This window comes from Nelumbo lutea, chromosome 3, assembly GCF_056320005.1.
Source record: "Nelumbo lutea isolate HS-2025 chromosome 3, American lotus-T2T, whole genome shotgun sequence".
Lineage (NCBI taxonomy): Eukaryota > Viridiplantae > Streptophyta > Magnoliopsida > Proteales > Nelumbonaceae > Nelumbo > Nelumbo lutea.
Genome location: NC_142686.1, coordinates 102,219,296 through 102,241,887, shown reverse-complemented (window position 1 = coordinate 102,241,887; position 22,592 = coordinate 102,219,296). Strand labels below are relative to the sequence as shown.

Sequence of the window (22,592 nt, the reverse complement as noted above, 5' to 3'; positions counted from 1 at the left end):
CAATATACTTGGCTTCACCCCAATGCTTCAACCACCTAGTACCTATAAAATTCGCCACAATGATAGGGCTCCGATGAAGACTCCAAAGATGGAATGGGTGGCCGGAAATGATGCTGCGTTGAACATCCAACTCCCACGCAACTGGTGATTCACAACTTGTTAACTCAGTTCCAGGTAATAGAGTTGACTCATTCTTAGAGAGAGAACAACAACCACCCAACACGTGGGCAACCCTTAGCTCCACGTAAACCAAATGCGAAAGGGAAGTCAGGTATCCCCATGCAATGCCAACACGTGGTAGACAACCCAAATACTTCTCTCATGGCATGTAACCAACATGCATTAGACTCTCCCGTAGCTCATTTTTATTGGGCTCCAAAAAACAGTACCCTAGTTAACCCCAATAACCCACAATTAACTATGTCAGCTCATGTGCAGCCCTTTGGCCAATTCGTGCATGATGGATACAAGAAGTATTACATTACAAAAACTGGGGGAATAGAAGTCCTTGACCTGCGCACCATGAAGTGTAAAAGAGGCAGACCTTTTGGTATCACCATAAATGAGAGCCAACAAAACTTAATTACAGTTCAAAATGGACAGTTACTTAACTACTTCCCGGAGCCTATCCAAGAATTCCAAAAACACCAACAGAAGGGGAGCAGGCACAAATACCAAATGATAAAGAGCAAGGGAAGTTGCATGTAAATGATTTATATGTCCATTGTAAATGATTTATATGTCTATGCTTGCTAGTCATACTAAAGAAGTCGTCCAATACCTACAACCTCCAGCCCTCAAAATCTCACAGAGGTACACCATAATTTACTACATGTTCTGCTACTTTACCCTTTCTTAATTTCACTCATGTGGTTTGTATATAACTGTGTTGCATTCACCATGATAATATTAACTTGGAACATCAGAGGTATGAATAACCCAAAATCAGTGAGGAACCTACAAACTCTTTGCCGTAAAGAAAAACCGATTATCATGTTCCTTAGTGAAACTCACCTCTCCCAATCCAAAACTGCACGCCTAGAGAAAAAACTTCAATACAAAAACTACAATGGTCAAGAAGCCCTCGGTAAGTCAGGAGGATTATGGATAAGTTACTGATAACGGTTCAGGACACCCATCAAAATTATGTAGACCTTACAGTTGGAAATTATCCTATCCATAAACACTGAGATATTATTTTCTTCTATGGACATCCACAAAAACACAAACAAAAGGAGCTATGGGACATCTTAAAGAACAAGATGACTTCCATAGACAGGCCTTGGATACTCATGGGAGATATTAATGATATTTACTTACCCCATGATAAAAAAAAAAACTATCAAGGAAGGCCACCTCAAACTTCAAAATCCATGAAACATTTCATAAATTCTTTTCAACAGGTGGACCTAGACTTTGTGGGACCCCATTCACTTGGGCAAATGGGCAACAAAGGTCGCATAAAATATTAAAAAAGACTTGACAGGGCTTTGGTTACACCCTCCTGGTTGCAAATTTACCCTCAAACAACCCTCTTTCACTTATCCATAATCTCCTCTAGTCATGGTCCCATCAAAATATCCACTCTCCCAGAAAAACTCCAAGAAAATCATAGTTCCACTACTGACCTTTTTGGATAGACCATCTAGACTGTAAATCCATAATTGTAGAAGCTTGGAATGTCCACAACTATCATACAGTTCAACTGCAACTGCAGTCTTGCAAACATTCATTGCAGGCATGGAACAAATCCTCTTTTGGGTATATACAACATTACCTCCAAACTCTTGCTCTCCAAATTGCTGAAATGCAACTCAAACTTCTATCAATCAGGGAAGAAAAACAACTGTAAGACCTAAAAAGACAATATCAATATTGGTTACAGAAGGAAGAACTACTTTGGAAGTTAAAATCCAGACCGGTGATCTTGTTGCCTTTTCAAATAGGGTTAAGTGGCTCAAAGCACACCAACACGCTTTGACGCCAGGTGTCTTGAACGATTCCGTCTCCTTCAATGTTTGTTATTGATGAACACAAAACCACCAATGTCATAGAGGTTGAGCTTTCAGTCTAAATGCCGGAAATCTGAGTGAGGAGTTGAAGAGAGTGGGAATAGTTTCTTACCGGGGCTTATGCATGGAAGGAGGGGTTCTCTCTTCATTTGGGGTTGCTGGGAAGCTGATTCCCGTTAGCCAGAGACAGAGCAGCGATTTGCTTCCTTAAACTTAGAATTTATTTTAAAAATTTGAAGAATAGTGAAAGGTAAGTTTGACGTTTCTTTTTTCCATTAGCACTTAATCATAAACAATAGGGTTAGTTTAAGACAATAGTTAAACAATAAGGTACAGTTTGTCAATTAGCTAAAAAGTAGGGGTTGTTTAAGAAAATTGCACTTATTTTTTTCTATTTAATTTGTTCTAATTGTTTGAACGTAAGTACTATTGGTTTACCATTTTTCTTTGAATTTCTTACACTTTTTATAATTTTTTTAAAATTTCCTGTATTTTTTTTGCATTTCAGTTTTTCTATAATTTCTAGTGTTTTAATAATTTTTTTAAACCTTATACATTTTCTTGTATTTTTTGTTATTTATTTGCAACTTTTTGTGGTTTTCTATAATTTTTGTTGTTTTTATAATTTCTTTGATTTTTCTGAAATTTCTATTTTCCAATGTTTATCTTTTTGAAATTCTGCATTTTTTGTAATTCTTTTTTTACCTTTTTATGTTTTTATGTGGGATGGTGCTTTTATTCAAATTATTATTATTTATATTTTTTCTATAATTTTTTACATAGAATATATTTATCATTTTTAGTCTCTTTATGCATTTATTTATTTTTATTTGAAAAATATAATTTGAAATTTTTTTATCATTTTTATGTTTTCTTATATATATTTATATATGTGTGTGTGTGTGTGTGTGTGTGCCTGTGTGTGAATTTGAAATAGAGAAAAGTAAAAAATAGTCCAATTTGGATTAGGGTGGGTCATATGGGTGGGTTATGACCCTCTAATGTCAACGAATATGGGTAGCAAATGGGTTAGAGGGTCAATATGGGTGGGTTGGTATGCAACCCACACCACACCCCACCCAACCCCACCCAACCCAACCCAACCATTTGCCACCCCTACTTATGTTTACCTCCGTTTCTTATCACACCATTAGATATTGATTGTTTTTCCTAAGAAGTTGTAATGAAGTTTGCCCTTTCCAATGTTGAACAATTAGAATGAACTCCCTACAAAGCACACCCTACATGTACATCTCAGTATGTATTGGGAATATCTCCCATACTTGTCATTCGGGAATATTCTCAATGCACGACGAATAGGGTTTATATTCATACCAGTAAATGCTCAGGCATAGGTGACCATTAAGGCCTTATTTGCAATATCAATAAGTCATTTACCTAGATAAATGCACTTGTTTTACAACTTACCAAGATAGCTATACTTAGCTGAAGAATATTTGTGGTTTGAACTTGGTTATCTTGATTCTTGACATTTCATGAAAGGGACAATTCCCGATAGGTACCCTATATTTTAGGCCGAGCACCAATTTAGTACCTGAACTTTAAAACGCGACAATCTAGTACTTAAACTTTTCTTTTAAGAGAATTTAGTACTTGACGTTAACTCACCATCACTTAGAAGACAAAAAGACCTAAATACCCCTCATCTATTTTGAGTAATGCATGAATTCCCTATTAAAATTACAAAAATGACCCCATTAGCTATTTCGACCAATGCAAGTGGGAACTACTATTCACACTTGTAGTTACTGAGATTGGGTCCAAATCCAAACCATCCAAATGTAAGCAGTAGGTCCCACCCTTGTAGTTACTGAGAGTTGAATTGGGCAAGATTCTTTCCTGAAGGTGATCTAATGTGAGCCCATATTTGAGATTTCAGTTGGGATGACGTTAATGATTTTAATGATTCTATTCGAAACTTCGGAGGTCCAAACTCAAAAACGCGGAGAGGTTTTTGCGGAATCCTATGGATTTCTCATACTAGCCTAAAACCACTTGCCTTTCTTTTGTAGGAGCCTGCTGGTCTTCTTCTTGTCGATGCTGGAGGGATCGTTGTCTTCGGATCCACCGTCGTCACCGATGTAGAAGACCACCATGATGAGAAGCCTCACCATGTTGTTCGTCCATTTCATTCTCTGCAACGGAGATATCCTCTTTCTCCTATCTGCTCCACCGTCTTCCCCCACGAATCCTTGCTCCTCCTCGCTTAATGTCGGTCGCTGCGGCTTCGCTTTGGTGGCATAAGGAGGGTATCCGTGCTGCTTCACAAATTGAGATTGTGAGTAATGATCAGCGTCTTGACCTGCAAATGCCACCATTTGGGGGTGTTGGTGAGGATGGTGCTGTTGCTACGCTTGGTGTAGAGGCATCTCCAGTCCAAGCATCCCAGAAGACAGACTGGAGATCATTCCTCCTGCCATACCATTAACCTCCATTAATGATCAAACCACTCCTACAAAGATAAAACAAAGGAGCTCAAACAACTAACGACAAAAAGCTCTCCCTTTTTTTTTCTTTTTCTTCGTTTCAAAGGATAATCTGAAAAAATAAAACAGAACCCAATAACCAAATCTACCTAAAAGACCCGACAATGGAGGATTGAGAATTTGGGGTATTGAGATATCAGCCAGGACAGCTCAAGTGCATGAAGAACAGCTCCTGGGGGGTTGTTTGTTCTTTAGCTGCACTGCCCAGTATTGCAGACCATCTTTCATTTGGGTTAACTCCTTAGGATTGAATGGTGTTTGAGCTTTTATAAGAGCTTACTTTTGATTCAAACTAATCCCAAAGCCGGATAAAATGCAGAAACAGTGAATCTAGAGAGAGAGAGAAGGTAGAAAACATAGAGGGTGGAGCAGCTGGTTTTAGGAGAGTTACAAATATTCTAGGAAGAGGTACGACTTGCAAGGTTGTGGAGAACCAGAGCATGCTAGGCACAATGGACCAGTTCTCGCCTAAGACAAAGGAGGAGGTCCAGAAGCTTCTCAATTCTAAGCATCTCTTCTTCAGGGAGATGTGCACCTACCACGACAGATATGGCGGTGGTGGTCTAGGAGGTGGAGCTGGCGGTGGCCACCATCTGTCAGATGTGGCAGCGGAATCGGCGAGGGTCCTTCTATTATTAGCAACCCAAAAGGCTTAAGCAGGGGGGAGACCGAGGGGTTAAAGACTCGCCATTGATACATTAGTTGAACAGACTCGTAGTCTCAGTCTCAAGTTAAAGAGACTGAGAAATGGCCGGTGATACAACCATTGATACAACTGCTTAGTGTCAATCTTTAACCTCCTCGTGCTCATTTGAACAACAGTTGTATCAATGGCGTTGGCAAGTGATACAACAATAGTTGTATTAATGAGACGAGTGGATGAACACGATCCTCGCAGTCTCAGGTTAAAGACTTGCCATTGATACAACTGTTGAACAGACTACTTGGCGATGGCCGGTGACTCATAGGAGGGGGTGGGCGTGAGGAAGAGGAAGACAACGAGAAGTTAGGTTCGTGGAAGAGGAAGAGGAAGAGGAAGACAACGAGAAGTTAGGTTCGTGGAAGAGGAAGAGGAAGAGGAGAGGAATTTCATCGACGTTGCCATTGAGTTCAGGTACTAGAGGAAGAGGAAGACTACTTGCACCCGATATCACGTGATTGTTCTAACAGATGATGAATTAACGCCGGGTATTAAATTGTAGCAAAATGAGAGTACTGGATTGTTCTATTTTAAAGTGGAGTACTAAATTGACACTGTCTAAAGTACAAGGTACCTATGGAGAATTTTCCATTCATGAAATAGTTCTCTACCATCAGTACTAATAGGCGACAAGAACGTTCCATCATTAATAAGATTAGGACAGATGTTCTATATACACATGCTTGACAAAAAGGATAAGCTCATGTTTCCTTTACTTAACCATAAATTCTCTTTTATATATTCATTGTCATCTGTGACTGATCATAGCTTCTACCAATTTTGCAGAGTTGATCATCTCTCAGCTCTCATCTCTTTTTGGCTTTTTCATAAAAGAACCCATAACCTAGTTAACCAATTCACCTTAAGGGAATTCTTTGTTTAATCTCCATAAAGTTACAAAAGCTTACTTCCACGAAAGAATCTTTATTCTTTAATTTTACTCCCAATTTCCCCTTTATAATTCTTTAAATTCAAGTATATAATATTATATTTCAACATCTACTTTACTAACTCCACTACCTTGATTGAGTTTATGTTTCAATCATTCAATTTTCAAATATAAGACAAACCCTTCTTTTTCGGCATGGGTCATGGGGACTCTTTTCTGGCCCAAACATCACATCTTTAATCATGGATAAATAGGCCCCACTCAACCAAAAAGCTCCACCCAAGCAAGCTCCCCCAATGAGTCTCTTGTCCATAGAATCAGGAATCAATAATTCATGAATCAACTTCTGTTAATCTAATAAAAAAAATTCAAATGCTGTCATCAAAATTCTAATGCTGGCATCCTACAAATTCAGACGCTGGGTTGAATACTCATTCTCCCGGAGACCAATTTGAATAATCAATCAATCATCTTTCAAACTCCAACCACCAGGTTTCCCGGTTGGCCACCCCATCATGGTCAATAACCAATGGAATCAGTCCATGCAAGCCTGGACCCATCACACGTCATCCATAAATTTGCCACGTGGAAGAAAACGCACCAGATAACAAGTAAACAAAATCAAAGGGCTCCCCCAAGCAAGTATAGAACATGACAAAAACAAAAATTTATTGAGGAAGAAAGTTATATTAGAATCGTATGATTACAGAAGAGAGAAGAGAAGGCTCAAGGCTCAAGCTCAACAAGGGAAAAATGAAGAAACAACAACAAAATGGGTGAAAATAAATTTAAACAAAAACAAAATACTATTCTTTCTCTTTGTTTCGGTTTCTCTATTCGTTTTATGCATCTGGAGGAATATACCGTGAAACAGGAGAATCATCCGGCACAAGGTTCTGCAACCCAGGTCTCAACTCTCTGTTACAGAACTCCTCGTAGTCTCCTCTGTCTCCTGCCTGCTTCTTCACTTCGAGAACCCTCAACGACGGTGTCAATTCGAAAACCTCCGCTGCTATCGTCAATGGCCCCTTGGAACCTTCTCTCGACCCTTCTAAACTAACCTGACAATCTTTCTTTCTCACTGTGAAGCTAACCAACTTAGCAATCTCCTCCAATTTAGATATTATATTCGATGCCGGGGCGCCGGATATGAACCTTGCTTCCGCTCCCCTTTCTTCGAACAAACCGGAGAGGTTGAACCCCGATGAAGAGGAAATGATGTCAAATGCATTCAAGCTCGCCGGTCTCGGTAATCCCGGGACAGGTCGTCTCTGGATCTCCGGCTCGGACTCTGTTTCCGATAACGATTTGTCAGACAAGGATTCAATATCATCGTCATCGACGCTGAAGAAGCGATCATTCTCGATGTAAAATTTAATGTGTTTAAATCCTTTCTTGAACCAGTGATTCTCCATAATCTCCGGAATAGTGATTCTGGTTACGGGGTTTCTGTCAAGGAGACGGGTGAGGAGATGAGTAAGCTCATTGTTGAACCAGCGAGGGCACCGAAACTCGCCTCTGTAAATCTTCTTGTACATAGCCATGATGTTCTGATCGTGGAAGGGAAGACACCCAGCCATCAACACAAATAAAATTACTCCACAAGACCAGATATCGACCTTGGACCCATCGTATCCCTTTCGAGCTAGAACTTCAGGAGCAACGTATGCAGGCGTTCCACAGAAGGTGTGGAACAATCCATCGTGGCTCATCTGATCGGAGACGGCGCTCAGGCCGAAATCAGATACCTTGAGGTCGCCGTTCTCGTCCAATAACAGGTTTTCTGGCTTGAGATCCCGGTGAAAAACCCCTCTGGCGTGACAGAACCCGACAGCGGAGATCAATTGCTGGAAATACTTCCGGGCAACTTCCTCTTTCAATCTCCCCTTCGCGACCTTTTTGAATAGCTCACCTCCCTTAACGAACTCCATGACGAAATAGATCTTCGTCTTGGTCGCCATGACTTCATAAAGCTGAACGATGTAGGGGTGCCTGACACGCCGTAAGATCGAGATCTCCCGCTTGATGTGACCCATCAATCCTCCCTTTAAGATCTTCTCCTTGTCGAGAACTTTGATCGCCACGCTTTGCCCTGTTTTCACGTTCCTAGCATGGTATACTTTGGCGAAGGTTCCATGGCCGAGAAGCTTCCCCACCTCGTATCGGCCGAGCAGGAAAATTTTCCCGTCCTTCTTCTTCTTATCCTCCATCGCCGATTTTCAAACCCTATTCGTTCTGCACCTCTGTAAATCCGCCATCAACATTTATATTTGATCTCTTCTGTTCCTTTGCTTCGCTTCGCTTCTGTTGTTTTTTCGTATGAGGTCGTTGGGCTTCCAGCCTTTAAACTGCAATCAAACGGAGAGCTAACGGCGAAAAAGTGATGGTGATGAAAATTTTAACGGATTTTGGTTGGACACCAGCTCACAACATTCAGCAATTTAGGAATCGGTGATCGTAACGACTCTCTGGCCGTCTCCATTTCTTTTCTGGAGGTTTTTAGGAGTTGAGATCTAGGGAGGATTTATAGGATGACAGTGAATTTCAACCAACGATGTACCACTAAATTCTTACCACGTGGCAATAGTCTTTTTGCTGATCTGTATTCGTGTTCCACGCGCAGCTGCCTTCAGCCCTCCAGCTAGCAGTATTAAACGATGCCGCCATGGCAGATTGGCTACGTGCTTTCCTGATCCATCAGATTCTTGATGTACGGTCCATGATTTGTTTAATTCTCAACTCGGCAGGAAGTAGATGAACTGCACAAGAGCATATACTGATGTTTTTCTTAACGGATAATCTGTTCCATTTGTTTGACGAATATACTTTGCAGTCTTGCACGTACTACCTAAATTAGGTTGAAATTGAACCGCAACCCTTATTCATATGAACTGGATTTCTATTTCAACCGTAACGTTTATGGTTTACAACCCATAAACAGAAAACGAGTCATGGGGTGTTCGTAGATCGGCCTTAGTTCGTTTGCAAGTTGTTTTGTCAACTTAATCAATTTGGTCAAGTTAGAGAATTGGTCGTTCAAGACCGATTGGTTGTTAGTGAAAATTGGTGAATATTTCCCTCATCTAGACATAGGCATCTAAGGTAGGGCAATGTAAAGGATCTGGGATACAGTGTGTCCTCTAATAAAGCATATCGATCTGATTGGCATCCAACTTTTTGGGCTCCATTTTAGTTGTTGAGTAGTTTTTCGTGCTACAGGTAGGCAAGAATTGGGTCCAACCAATAGGATTTTACTTTAATTGGGCACACTAGCTTCTCTTCAACACTTGGGTGTGCCAACTCTTCTATAAGATTAGTTTTTATGAGGTCTAACCTGCTGCCAAGCTTGGAAAGTAATCAGCTCAGGGCACATTCTCTAGCCTTGTATTCCCATTTACTTGGTTAACAACTAGATGTGAATCATTAAAGGCCTCAAAATGTTTTGCCCCAAGGTCTTTGGCTAGGTGAAGGCTAGCAAGTAAGGCTTCATATTCGGCTTCATTGTTTGAGGAAGGAAAACCGAACTGAAGTGTATACTCCAGTTTAGTGTGGTCTAGAGTCAGCGGGATGAGGCCAGCTCCGCTTCCTTTGGTGCTAAAAGCTCCATCTACGTGTAAAGTCCAAGTGGGTCAGAGTTTATTGATTGGGGTGTTGCTACTTCTAGAAGTGCATTCAACCAAGAAATATGTTAGCACCTATCTTTTAATTATAGGCCTCAGCTGGGAGCTGATGTCAAACTCTGATAGCTTGACTGCCCACTTTGTCAGCCAATCCAAGGTCTCTGGTTTCTACAAATGCTCTCAGACTCCTAATGCTTTGATTACCTACAACTACAGATTCATCTACAACTACAAGTTATCTACACTTGCTATTGTTATTCCACTGCTATAATCAGCAATATTATATCATTTGGTGAAGAAACCTAGATGATGCATTAAATTTAAAATAATCAGCATAGCATATTGTTTCTTATCAATTATATTATAAATTATGAAAGATAAAAGGTAAAGTAACCATTAGATTTTGAGTGGTTAGGATTTTGAGTAATAATTATCTCTACCACTAATTAACACTACACATTTTTATGTACAAATTTTTAATATGTTTCAATAATTTATCATAAAAGTCAGACATTCAGTCCAAGTTATCCTTCTCTAATTGGACAATTTCTTCAACTTTGTCTAGAGCATCTATAATTGAAATTGTGCGTGCTTATGGAGGGCCATGACTTCCTTTCATGGTTACACTTCCCACTCTGATACACATTATCCCTTAAAAGCACCCACAAGAAGAAATTACAATCCTCGACATCCTACAAAGTGTAAGGTGACATTTAGATTAAGATTTGTTGAGAAGTCAATTAACATGTTTGGGACCAAAATCAATTAACGACCACCCAAGGTACTTACTTGGGGCTTTACACAAACCCAAAGTTGTTTCCCTAGTGTGTTAGGACATTTGGAGGTAAAGGCTCTACAAACCCCCATTACACATGGGCAAATCCTTGCCTTGTCCTTCCATAAGAAGGAGTTACATCTTCTATCAGAGTTGAATTACAATGCTAATATGTCAGTTAGTAATTTCTCCAAGTATAAGTGAACGGATAAGTTTTTAAGGATATCAAACTTACATAAAATCGACAAGCATGCGAGTTGGGAGTACAGGCAGGGGGTTGCGAGGGGGGATGGGGGGCTTGTTAGACAGTCTTGTATGCCCTTAGCTTCAATCGGATTTGATGTACTTTTGTTATTTAGTGGAAATAAATTAAAGTGCATGTTTGATTCATGTTGTTTGGTATAATTCTGTGTAAAACCCTAAAACTAGACACTTATAGAAACTTGTGTTAGTTTTAAATGTTCACAGCCATTGGATAAGTCTGGGGAGATTTATCCTGCCAAGGCTGATACTGGTGTGCCACCAAGTGTTGGGATGGCTTGTTTCGGCCATCAGGGTAAGACCCAAGGCACATTCAGTATGGGATTGCTTGAACCCTTGAACCGGACCAGATTTCTAGTATTGCCCTAGACCTTGGAGATAGATGGGCAAAACTGGAAAGTTACACCTGACCCCTATACTCGATTATTACACATCACTAGGTGCCGGATCAGGCTGTCTTTGATGTGTCAATCAGTGAGATCCTTAGTGGGGGTCAAAACCTGGACATGTTGGGGCAGTCTGAGAATTCATCTGAGTGAGTGGTCATAGTGACAGGATCAGCCCCTTTGTCGGACAATGGTAATGATCGGGAATGCACTCTCTCTGATGGAAACCAAACTGCCGGCAGTTGATTTCAATCGTTGGAATTTTGTTTTGCAACAATAAGATATATATATATATATATGTACGGTTTCAAAAGATTTGCAAAAGGTTTTTATTCCCGGGATCCATGTGAGTAGAGAGTGCGGCACTGTTCCTTGCAGCCGAGAGAGAGGTCTTCTCTTGTCGGGCAGTGCTTGATCATTAAGGGCTGAGAGGTTAAGTGTAAGACCATTTAGGATAATACCTGATGGGCTAATCTTGCACCTGCCCACAGTCCCTGGGTTTTTATAAGATGGCTTGGCCCAGGGACCACTTAATGTAAGTGTTGGGCCCATAGGGTCCATGTGATGGGCTCAAGGGGGTCACTGAGTCTTTCAGTGAATTCGGCTGGGCCTTATAGTAAAGGTTGGGCCAAACCCATGTGGCTGGTGTGTAGATCAATGCTTGGGTCCCACGCCATACAAAGAAGCCCAACTGGGTAGCAGGTTGGAAACTATTTAAACACTGAACACTTAATGAGCCAAAAGCCCATTTCGAACTGGGCTGATATGATCACCAGTTCATAGGGCGAATCTGAGATTAGTGTTAGTAAAAGGATTGGGTCTTTGACCTTATCCACTCTAAGAGACCAAATTCAAATTAGATTTGAATCTGGTAACCTCCTGATAAGATCAGGAGTTAACTAACTTAATCTGCAGATAGGATTAAGATTAACCTCTATCCAAATACTGATTTGGATTGGGATAACTCCCAAAATATTGGGAGGTTTCTTAATCAAGAAGAAAGAGAAGAAAACCCTAGCAGAAATATCAGATTTCGAACTAGGGGTTGGAGTAAGCAAAAAATACATCCTGCAATCTGAGATTTGATCTCTCACAGACTCCAAAGAGAAGAGACAATTCTGCCCTCTTCGTCCCTGGACTTCTCCTCCTTCAGCTGCCGCCACTACCTGTTGGAAGGTTGGATCTTTGAAGCAACAGGAACTCAAGAAAGCAGTTCTTGACAATAGTCTTGCAAGAAAGACACTAGGATTCGGTGTTCAAGGTTTCCAGAGGGTTCTTGTGAAGAATCCAGTGTGTAGGACGCACCCTGTTGGTTCCGTTCCATCCACAGTTGTGTCATCTTCAGCAGGAGCGGATCTTGGTTACTTCTTTGGGCGTGAACACCAACTTTGGGAGATATTATTTCTCCGGATTAGGTATAATCCTTCCTGTTTCCTTTTAGTTCAGATCTGGTTTGTTTATGGTTCAAGTAGGATCTTTGAATAATGTATTCTAAATTTAGGGAATATGATTCCTAGTTGGAAGAATGTAGGAAATTTTTTTGAAATTCGCCCCCCATTCCGCACCTTTCTTGGCATCCATTAGATGGATCCTACCATTCTTTCAGTGGTATCAGAGCCACAGGTTCGAACCTTGAACCAAAAGAAAATCAGATCTGACCCTGCGCAGATGAACAGAAAATGTTCTGCCAAGATCTGCGTAGATTGCTTTCTTTTTTTTTCAAGAAATGGTTTCTTGTTAAGGGCGTTTGATCTGAAATTAATTTTGTTAAATCCAAAAATTTATTTAGAATTGTTCTTTATTTATTTTTGATTTAATGGACTGTTCGAACCTGGAGATCGCAGTGTAGTTTTGGCGCAGATAGTCTGCGCACCCTTTTTTCTTCCTTTTATTATTATTCGGTCTGTAAATAATTTTTTTTTCTAGACTGAATGTATAGGATTTGATCAAGAATGTAATTAATTAATAGAAATAGGATTTTTGTTTTTTATTTATTTTCTTGATTAAAGAAGAAGGAAGAATATGGCAGCGCTGGAGATTTGCAGATGGAGAAATTGCATACTGCGATTTACAGTTTATGAAACTGTAACTTTTGTGATTAACCTCTGTTTTGCAGGTGGTACGAACAGTCCATATTTTTTATTTGTGATTGTCTAAAATAAAAAATTATTAATTTCAGATCTCTCTTGAATTAATTCTTGAATTGAAAATCAGTTTTGGACCTTTTTGGACTAGATTGGACCAAAATTGTTTGGACCGAATCTGAGATTCGAAGGGGGCTGTTTTTCAGTCCATATTTCTCACACTGATTATTCCAAATCTGATGTTCAATTATAGGGATTAATTCGGCCCACCTGTAAAGCCCAGTTTTAAAGGGTTAAAACTGCAAAAGCCCATTGTTGTGAGAAAAGCTGTATGGGCCAAACTTCTAACTGCGATTCAGCCCAAACACCTAGTAAACATTAATTGTTAATGCTTTAAGTTTTAAATGGGCCATTCGATGGGCTTTACAGCAGTTAACTGATTGGATCAATTCTTCCTTTACATGTGATGTTTGGATGTATGATGTGCTGCGACCATGGGCCATAAGCACTTGGCCCATGTTAACTCGTTAGTGGCTCTTGCGCACACCATGGCTGAATGCACATCATTGCCATGCTGTCCCTTAAGGTCATTGGATGACCCCTCCCTACTTGGTGGGCCCCACAACCCTGAAAAGGGATGCTTACGAAACCCCTAGCCGATTGAGGCCCACCAGAAATCTAGCTTTATGAAAGCCAGTGGGAGCCACTTTGGTTTGACCTTAATTAGAATTATGGCGTAATTTTGTTCCCTCCAAGCAAATATGAGTGCGTGTGATAGGGAGATCCATTTGATGGACTCTCTAAAGGCCTTCCGTCATTAGCACAATGATGGGTCCATCAGTAATGAGGAAATGCACCATAAAATCGGGCTATCCATTTGTTGTTGGATCTGTTAGAGTGTTTCATTAGATGATAGGGGCGTCATAGACCGATGTGGGAGGGGCTTCACCAGAAAATGGGAACTCTCTCATGGTACCTTGGCATAACCTGAATATGATGGGTGTGCACTCACTAGACAGAAAGGTTTACTTGAAAATGGCTCTGAACCTTGTCTGACAAAGGCCAAAGGGAAACTCATCTGATGAGTGGATATGATCCGTCACAAAAAGGTGGTGGGGTTATGCAGCTGAAACAGTTGGCTTCACGCACCCTATGTGATTTCCCACATTTCCAGAGACATTCCGTCGTCTCCGTCACTGAGAAGGGACGGAAAATCTCAGAGATGAATAAATGGGAATGGAACATAGATTAAAAGCCATATCTATGTAGGTAACATGAATCAAACTAAGGTCGTGGACTAACATTTTTGCTATTTTTTCAGAAAATGGCAAACGGTCAATTTGCAAAGCTTCTAGATGATAACAAGCTTAAGGGCCCAAACTATGCCGACTGGTACAAAAATCTTATGCTGGTCCTAACTTCTGAAAAGTTAGATAAGGTGGTGAAAAATCCTACCCTGGAACGTCCGGGTGATAGGGCTTTTGAGGCTCGTAGGAGGGACTACCAAGATTGGGAGGATAAGAACTCCCTAGCCCGCTGCTTTGTCATTGCCTCATTAGACAACTCAATACAGAGGCAATTCGATCAGATCGAACTAGCCAAGGACATATTGGACAGTCTAAGAACAATGTATGAAGAGCAGAACCGTTCTACTCAACAGAAAGTCCTGAAATTGTTCATGATCGCGCAGATGTCCAAGCGGCAGAAAGTTCATGACCATTGTCTTCGGATGATGGGATACATTAATGAACTTGAAGCTCTTGGATCCGGGCTAGATCTTGGCACCCAAGTGGATGCCATCCTGAATTCTTTGCCCTCTTCATTCAATGCGTTCACTATGAACTACAATATGAATAAGCTGAATGTCAGCGTCCAGGAACTCAGCAATATGTTGCAGAGGGCCGAGGATCTTTTAAGGAAGGATGAGCCTATGGTTATGCTTGCTGAAGCTAACAAATCGGGCAAGAAAAAGAGAAAGGCAAAGAAGCCCCAGAAGAAAGCTACCAAACCCAAGAAGCAGAAGAAGAACAAGGCATCGGATGTCTGTCACTTCTGCAAACAGACCGGCCATTGGAAGAGGAACTGTCCTGCCTACCTGGAATCTAAGAAAGGTAACATCGAAACTTGTGTCATAGAAACTAATATGTTAGTTACTTCTGTGTCCTGGTGTGTTGACTCCGGGGCTTCAACTCATGCGTGTAACTCACTGCAGGGGTTCAAGGTTAGCAGAAGATTGAGTGATGGCGAGGTGACACTATTATTGGGAACGACTGCAAGTGTAGCAGCTGCGGCGATAGGAACCATAGAATTAGTTTTTAGAGAAGGAGTCCTTGTACTTAAAGATTGTCTTTATGTACAGAACTTGAGAAAAAATTTAATTTCTGTTTCTAAACTGTGTGCTGATGGATATACTGTTTATTTTAGTAATATGATTACTGTTAAACGAAATAACAAATTCATCGCATGCGGGGAACTGGAGAATGGTCTCTATGTTCTACATCCTTCTCTAGAAACTAACCTAACCGAAACTATGTCGGTCGAAAATCCCAAAAAAAGGAATCGTGATACAATTAATCCCACGTGCCTTTGGCATTACCGACTTGGCCATATCGGTATTGACTAAATCACAAGACTGGTAAAGGATGGTCCTTTGGATTTTCTAACCATAGAAAATCTTCCCACTTGTGAGCCTTGCCTTCAAGGTAAGATGACTAAGCGGCCATTTGACGGTAAGCCTGAAAGATCTGGAGGCAAACTTGACCTAATACATACTGATGTATGTGGTCCCTTGAGTGTTAGGACATGGAATCAACATGTGTACTTCATCACCTTTACAGATGATTTTTCACGATATGGTTACGTGTACCTAACGAGACACAAATCTGAATCCTTTGAAAAGTTTAGAGAGTTCAGACAGGAAGTCGAGAAACAGTTAGGGAGAGAAGTTAAGGCCCTTTGATCGGATCGAGGTGGTGAGTATCTCTTTGACGAATTCAGGGACTACTTAAAGGACAATGGGATAGTGTCACAACTAGCTCCTCCTGCTACACCACAACTCAACGGTGTTTCAGAGAGGAGGAATAGGACCTTGTTGGACATGGTCCAGTCACTTCTCGTACGCTTAGAATTACCCACATCCTTTTGGGGATATGCATTAGAGACTGCTATCTACGTGCTGAATCGGGTTCCAACCAAATCAGTTCCGAAAACTCCATATGAACTATGGACCGGAAGGAAGCCAAGTGTAAGACACTTGAAGATTTGGGGTTGTTCTGCACACATTAGAAGAACAAGTGCGGACAAGTTGGAATCCAAAACCAGTCATTGCCTATTTATAGGCTACCCAAAGGATTCAGTGGGTTATGACCCAAGTGAGCAGAAAGTGTTCTGCAGTTGAAACGCCCAATTCTTAGAATCTGAATACATCATGGACACTCACCGTCAGGAAATAGTTCTTGATGAGGACAGCTCACGAGTAGTGGGAGATGTCCCACAAGTTCTAGGTAATGACCAACCTAGAAGGTCCACTCGGGTATCCAGACCACTAGTTCGATATGGTTATGACCAGGATACCTACCTGGTGGAAGCCTTGACTAGTGAAGAGGATCCCGTGACTTACGCGGAAGCTATGTTAGACATAGATTCCCAGAAGTGGGTGGAGGCCATGAGAGCTGAGATGGACTCGATGGAGACCAATGGAGTCTGGACTCTAGTAGATCCGCCCTCCGGGGTAAAAGCAATTGGTTGGAAATGGATCTACAAGAGGAAGAAGGGCCTCGATGGCAGGATTGAGACCTACAAAGCTTGCTTGGTGGCGAAAGGGTATACTCAGAAAGAAAGCATCGATTATGAGGAAACCTTTTCGCCCGTGGCCATGCTTAAATCCATTAGAATCCTGCTAGCTGTACCAGCATACCATAACTACGAGATTTGGCAAATGGATGTCAAAACCGCGTTCCTAAATGGAGATCTTAGTGAAGATATATACATGCAGCAGCCACAAGGCTTTATTGCTACTGGTCAGGAACACATGGTATGTAAACTCAATAGATCCATATATGGACTTAAGCAGGCTTCTAGGAGTTGGAACATCCGTTTTGATTCTGCTGTCAAAACGTTTGATTTTGAGCAGAATTCGGATGAGCCCTGTGTTTACAGGAAGTCCAGTGGGGATAAGATTACTTTTTTAGTATTGTACGTGGACGATATCCTACTCATTGGGAATGATGTAGGATTGTTGACTTCGGTCAAGGTATGGATGTCACAGTAGTTCTCCATGAAAGATCTTGGAGAAGCTTCATACATACTGGGTCTTCGACTCTATAGAGATAGGTCGAAGCGGATAATTGGATTATCCCAGCCTGCTTACATTGACAAAATTGTCAAAAGGTACAGCATGGAAAACTCCAAAAAAGGAAATGTTCCTTTCAGGCATGGAGTAACTCTCTCCAAGAAGATGTCTCCCAAGACATCAGAGGAGATTGAGGGCATGAGAGACGTTCCTTATGCCTCAGTCGTAGGGAGCATCATGTATGCCATGCTGTGCACTCGCCCAGACATAGCTCAGGCGGTGAGTGTGGTAAGCATATTCCAGGCTAACCCAGGGCAGGAGCATTGGACTACTGTGAAGAACATACTTAAATACCTTCGAAGGACAAAAGAGTTTTGTCTGGTATTCGATGGTAGTTCACTACAAGTTCTAGGGTATACCGATGCCAATTTCTAGTCGAATCCAGATGATAGAAAGTCTACATCTGGGTATGTTTTCACGATAGGATTGTGTGCTATTTGCTGGAAAAGCAGCAAACAGGGGTCCACTGCAGACTCCACATCCGAGGCCGAGTACATTGCCACAAGTGAAGCTGCCAAGGAAGCCGTGTGGATGAAGAAATTCATACACGAATTGGGAGTGATTCCGTCCAGCACATCACCCATCCCGTTGTTGTGTGACAACAATGGAGCGATCGCCCAAGCTAAAGAGCCTCGGGCCCACTCGAAGTCAAAGCACATCGAGAGGAAATACCATGTACTGCGGGAGATCGTTGGTAGAGGGGACGTCCTAATTCAGAAGGTAGCATCAGCGGATAATGTGGCAGACCCATTGACTAAGCCACTGACACAGAAGGTGTTTGAGAAACACGTGGAAAGTATGGGACTCCGGCTTGTACCAGATTGGACCTAAGTGCAAGTGGGAGCTGTTAGACAGTCTTGTATGCCCTTAGCTTCAATCGGATTTGATGTACCTTTGTTATTTAGTGGAAATAAATTAAAGTGCATGTTTGATTCATGTTGTTTGGTATAATTCTGTGTAAAACCCTAAAACTGGACACTTATAGAAACTTGTGTTAGTTTTAAATGTTCACAGCCATTGGATAAGTCTGGGGAGATTTATCCTGCCAAGGCTGATACTGGTGTGCCACCAAGTGTTGGGATGGCTTGTTTCAGCCATCAGGGTAAGATCCAAGGCACATGTAGTATGGGATTACTTGAACCCTTGAACCGGACCAGATTTCTAGTATTGCCCTAGACCTTGGAGATAGATGGGCAAAACTAGAAAGTTACACCTGACCCTAGACTCGATTATTACACATCACTAGGTGCCGGATCGGGCTGTCTTTGATGTGTCAATCAGTGAGATCCTTAGTGGGGGTCAAAACCTGGACATGTTGGGGCAGTCTGAGAATTCATCTGAGTGAGTGGTCATAGTGACAGGATCAGCCCCTTTGTCGGACAATGGTAATGATCGGGAATGCACTCTCTCTGATGGAAACCAAACTGCCGGCAGTTGATTTCAATCGTTGGAATTTTGTTTTGCAACAATAAGATATATATATATATATATGTACGGTTTCAAAAGATTTGCAAAAGGCTTTTATTCCTGGGATCCATGTGAGTAGAGAGTGCGGCACTGTTCCTTGCAGCCGAGAGAGAGGTCTTCTCTTGTCGGGCAGTGCTTGATCATTAAGGGCTGAGAGGTTAAGTGTAAGACCATTTAGGATAATACCTGATGGGCTAATCTTGCACCTGCCCACAGTCCCTGGGTTTTTATAAGATGGCTTGGCCCAGGGACCACTTAATGTAAGTGTTGGGCCCATAGGGTCCATGTGATGGGCTCAAGGGGGTCACTGAGTCTTTCAGTGAATTCGGCTGGGCCTTGTAATAAAGGTTGGGCCGAACCCATGTGGCTGGTGTGTAGATCAATGCTTGGGTCCCACGCCATACAAAGAAGCCCAACTGGGCAGTAGGTTGGAAACTAGTTAAACACTGAACACTTAATGAGCCAAAAGCCCATTTCTAACTGGGCTGATATGATCACCAGTTCATAGGGCGAATATGAGATTAGTGTTAGTAAAAGGATTGGGTCTTTGACCTTATCCACTCTAAGAGACCAAATTCAAATTAGATTTGAATCTGGTAACCTCCTGATAAGATCAGGAGTTAACTAACTTAATCTGCAAATAGGATTAAGATTAACCTCTATCCAAATACTGATTTGGATTGGGATAACTCCCAAAATATTGGGAGGTTTCTTAATCAAGAAGAAAGAGAAGAAAACCCTAGCAAAAATATCAGATTTCGAACTAGGGGTTGGAGTAAGCAAGAAACACATCCTGCAATCTGAGATTTGATCTCTCAAAGACTCCAGAGAGAAGAGACAATTCTGCCCTCTTCGTCCCTGGACTTCTCCTCCTTCAGCTGCCGCCACTACCTGTTGGAAGGTTGGAAGAAAGCAGTTCAGGAAGTGAAGAAAGCAGTTCTTGACAATAGTCTTGCAAGAAAGACACTAGGATTCGGTGCTCAAGGTTTCCAGAGGGTTCTTGTGAAGAATCCAGTGTGTAGGACGCACCCTGCTAGTTCCGTTCCATCCACAGCTGTGTCATCTTCAGCAGGAGCGGATCTTCGTTACTTCTTTGGGCGTGAACACCAACTTTGGGAGATATTATTTCTCTAGATTAGGTATAATCCTTCCTGTTTCCTTTTGGTTCAGATTTGGTTTGTTTATGGTTCAAGTAGGATCATTGAATAATGTATTCTAAATTTAGGGAATATGATTCCTAGTTGGAAGAAGGTAGGAAATTTTTTTGAAATTCGCCCCCCATTCCGCACCTTTCTTGGCATCCATTAGATGGATCCTACCATTCTTTCAGGGCTAAGAGTGCGAGTGTGTGAGCTGGTTAGGCAAGTGGGCGGGGGATGGGTGTGTGAGGATGTGAGCAGGCAAGGCAGGTGGGTGAGGGTTGGGCGTGCAAACGGTCAAGGTGGGTGGGCAGGGGAGCGGGCATGTGAGTATGCGGGCGGGCGGGTTGGGGTTGGGCATGCAAATGGGTGAGTGGGCGAGGTGGGTGGGCTGCTGTAGGGATAGGCGTGCGAGAGGGTCTTTGTGCAACTTTTGTGGAAAATTGGGGAAGTTACATGGCTGAAATGCAGTTTTTGGGAAGTTGGTGTGAAGTCTAGCTAAGAGAGAGGGTGTTTTGTGAAAAACTGAGAACAGGAGGGAGCATCCTATCTGCTAAACCCAGAATGGCGCCCCTCCTACTGTATTAGCATGCTCCCCTCTCATTAGCAAACCTTAGGGAGCCTTCTAACTCATTCTTTTCATCCTTAGCAAATCCTAGCCGCCCTTATCTACTCAATCTCCACCTTCCATCATTTCTAATCTCCACCATTCAATTTAGGGCACTCTCTTTTTAGCTTTTTAACCCTAGGGCATCACCTAACTTCTAATCCTCACCATTCAGCCCCTAGTCATTAGACCTCAGCCCTTCATTCCATTTTCTATATCAGCCATCCACTCTAGGGTGCCACCCACTCCTTTTAGTCTCCACCTTTCAACCCTAGGCGCCTTAGTCTCCACCCTCCATTTCTGGGTGCCCAAATCTCAGCCCTACATAATATTGGGCGCCCTCTCCTACTCTTCTCAGCCTTAGGATCAACCCAGAACCATCCTAACCCTTCATTAGAAACCCTACGGAGCCCATAATTTTGCTAAAACCCAACTGCTGCCCCCCATTTTCTCTCTAATCCCAGTTGTGTCCATCCTTTACTATAAAAAGGACCCAAGGGCTCCTAAGAAGGGGTTGGATTTTGCCCCCAGGTAAAACAGAAGGCTGATCTTGAGAAGTTCAAGGGTAGAGGAAGAGGAGGACGCCCAGGCAAGAGGAGGAATTCCTGCTTGCAGTTCACCTAATCCACTATTGCCACCTCTAGATTTGGATCCCAACCATTAGTCTTAGATTTAATTTCTATTCTTTCATTTTCAGTTCAGTTTTTTCCTTTCTGCAATTTACTTTCATTCAGTTTGATTTTTGTTTTCTTTTCTGCATATTTGGAATTTGGCTAAGTAAGATTGGAGGCCTAGCTCAAGAAGTTCGAGGGTCAAAGGAGAGATCCGGACACTGCTAGCTCTGATCGGATTATAGACTTTTTATTTCATTCCTTTTATTTATTTATTTTATTTATTTATTTTCTGCACTTTTCACTTCCAGCACTGTTCGAATTTTATTTTAATGAATTTCAGTTTAATTAATTAAATTTTGTGTGTCTGCAACTCTCAATTGTGTTATCTTTTCCCATATTTAAGTAAATAATGATTTTTCCCTCACTTCCCTGTGGATATGGTCCATTCTCACCATTTACTACATTTGTAATTGTTTGAGAATCGTAAAAAAATTTATAAATATTAAAATTGGTGTTCCAAAGTGGTTAATGACACGCTTCTGCCAACACCAAGTTTTTTGCACTGTTGCCAGGGAAGCAATGGAAAAATTTTTATTTTCTTTATCTGAATCTGTATCATTATTTTTTTATTTTTGTTTTATTACTTGATCCGTTATCTCATTTTAATTCTTACTTCTCTTTGATTTGTAGGACGAAATAGCGAAAGATTAATTGAATTGTGTTTCAGGTGTAGCCGTCGCATTTTATTTTTGATTTTTTTGATTTTTATTTTTGAACTCTTTTTTTTGTAGAATAGTGATTTTTGAATTTTTAATTAATTATTTTCTTGATCCAATTTATTTTTTTATTATTAATTTTCTTTCATTTTGTTTGTAGATCTATTTTCTTCTTTATTTTTATTTCTTGTTTGAATTTCTGTTTTAGTAGGTTTGTTTTTTTTTTATTTTCAGATAAATTTTTTTTTTTTTTTATTTTATATTTTTTATTGCCGCATAATCATTTTTTTAATTTTTCGGTTTCACCTTTTGAGTAGCTATTTTTTTTCTCTCTTGTTAGAATTTATTTTTGGTAGTCGTTAATTCTTTTTAGCACAATTAATTTTTTATTTTCTGTTTGCAATAATTATTTGTTGCTTTATTTAATTTCCTTTTTTAGTTATTTAATTATATAATTAATTGTT

At 41.1% G+C, this 22,592-nt stretch overlaps 1 pseudogene across 1 annotated transcript; it reads right to left on the bottom strand.

The window, feature by feature from the left end:
• Window positions 1–6,760: 6,760 nt before the first annotated feature.
• Window positions 6,761–8,823, bottom strand: LOC148867242 (CBL-interacting serine/threonine-protein kinase 12 pseudogene; annotated as a pseudogene). Its single transcript, XR_016109169.1, has one exon. The product of XR_016109169.1 is annotated as a CBL-interacting serine/threonine-protein kinase 12 pseudogene (transcript).
• Between the last annotated feature and the right edge of the window lie 13,769 nt (window positions 8,824–22,592).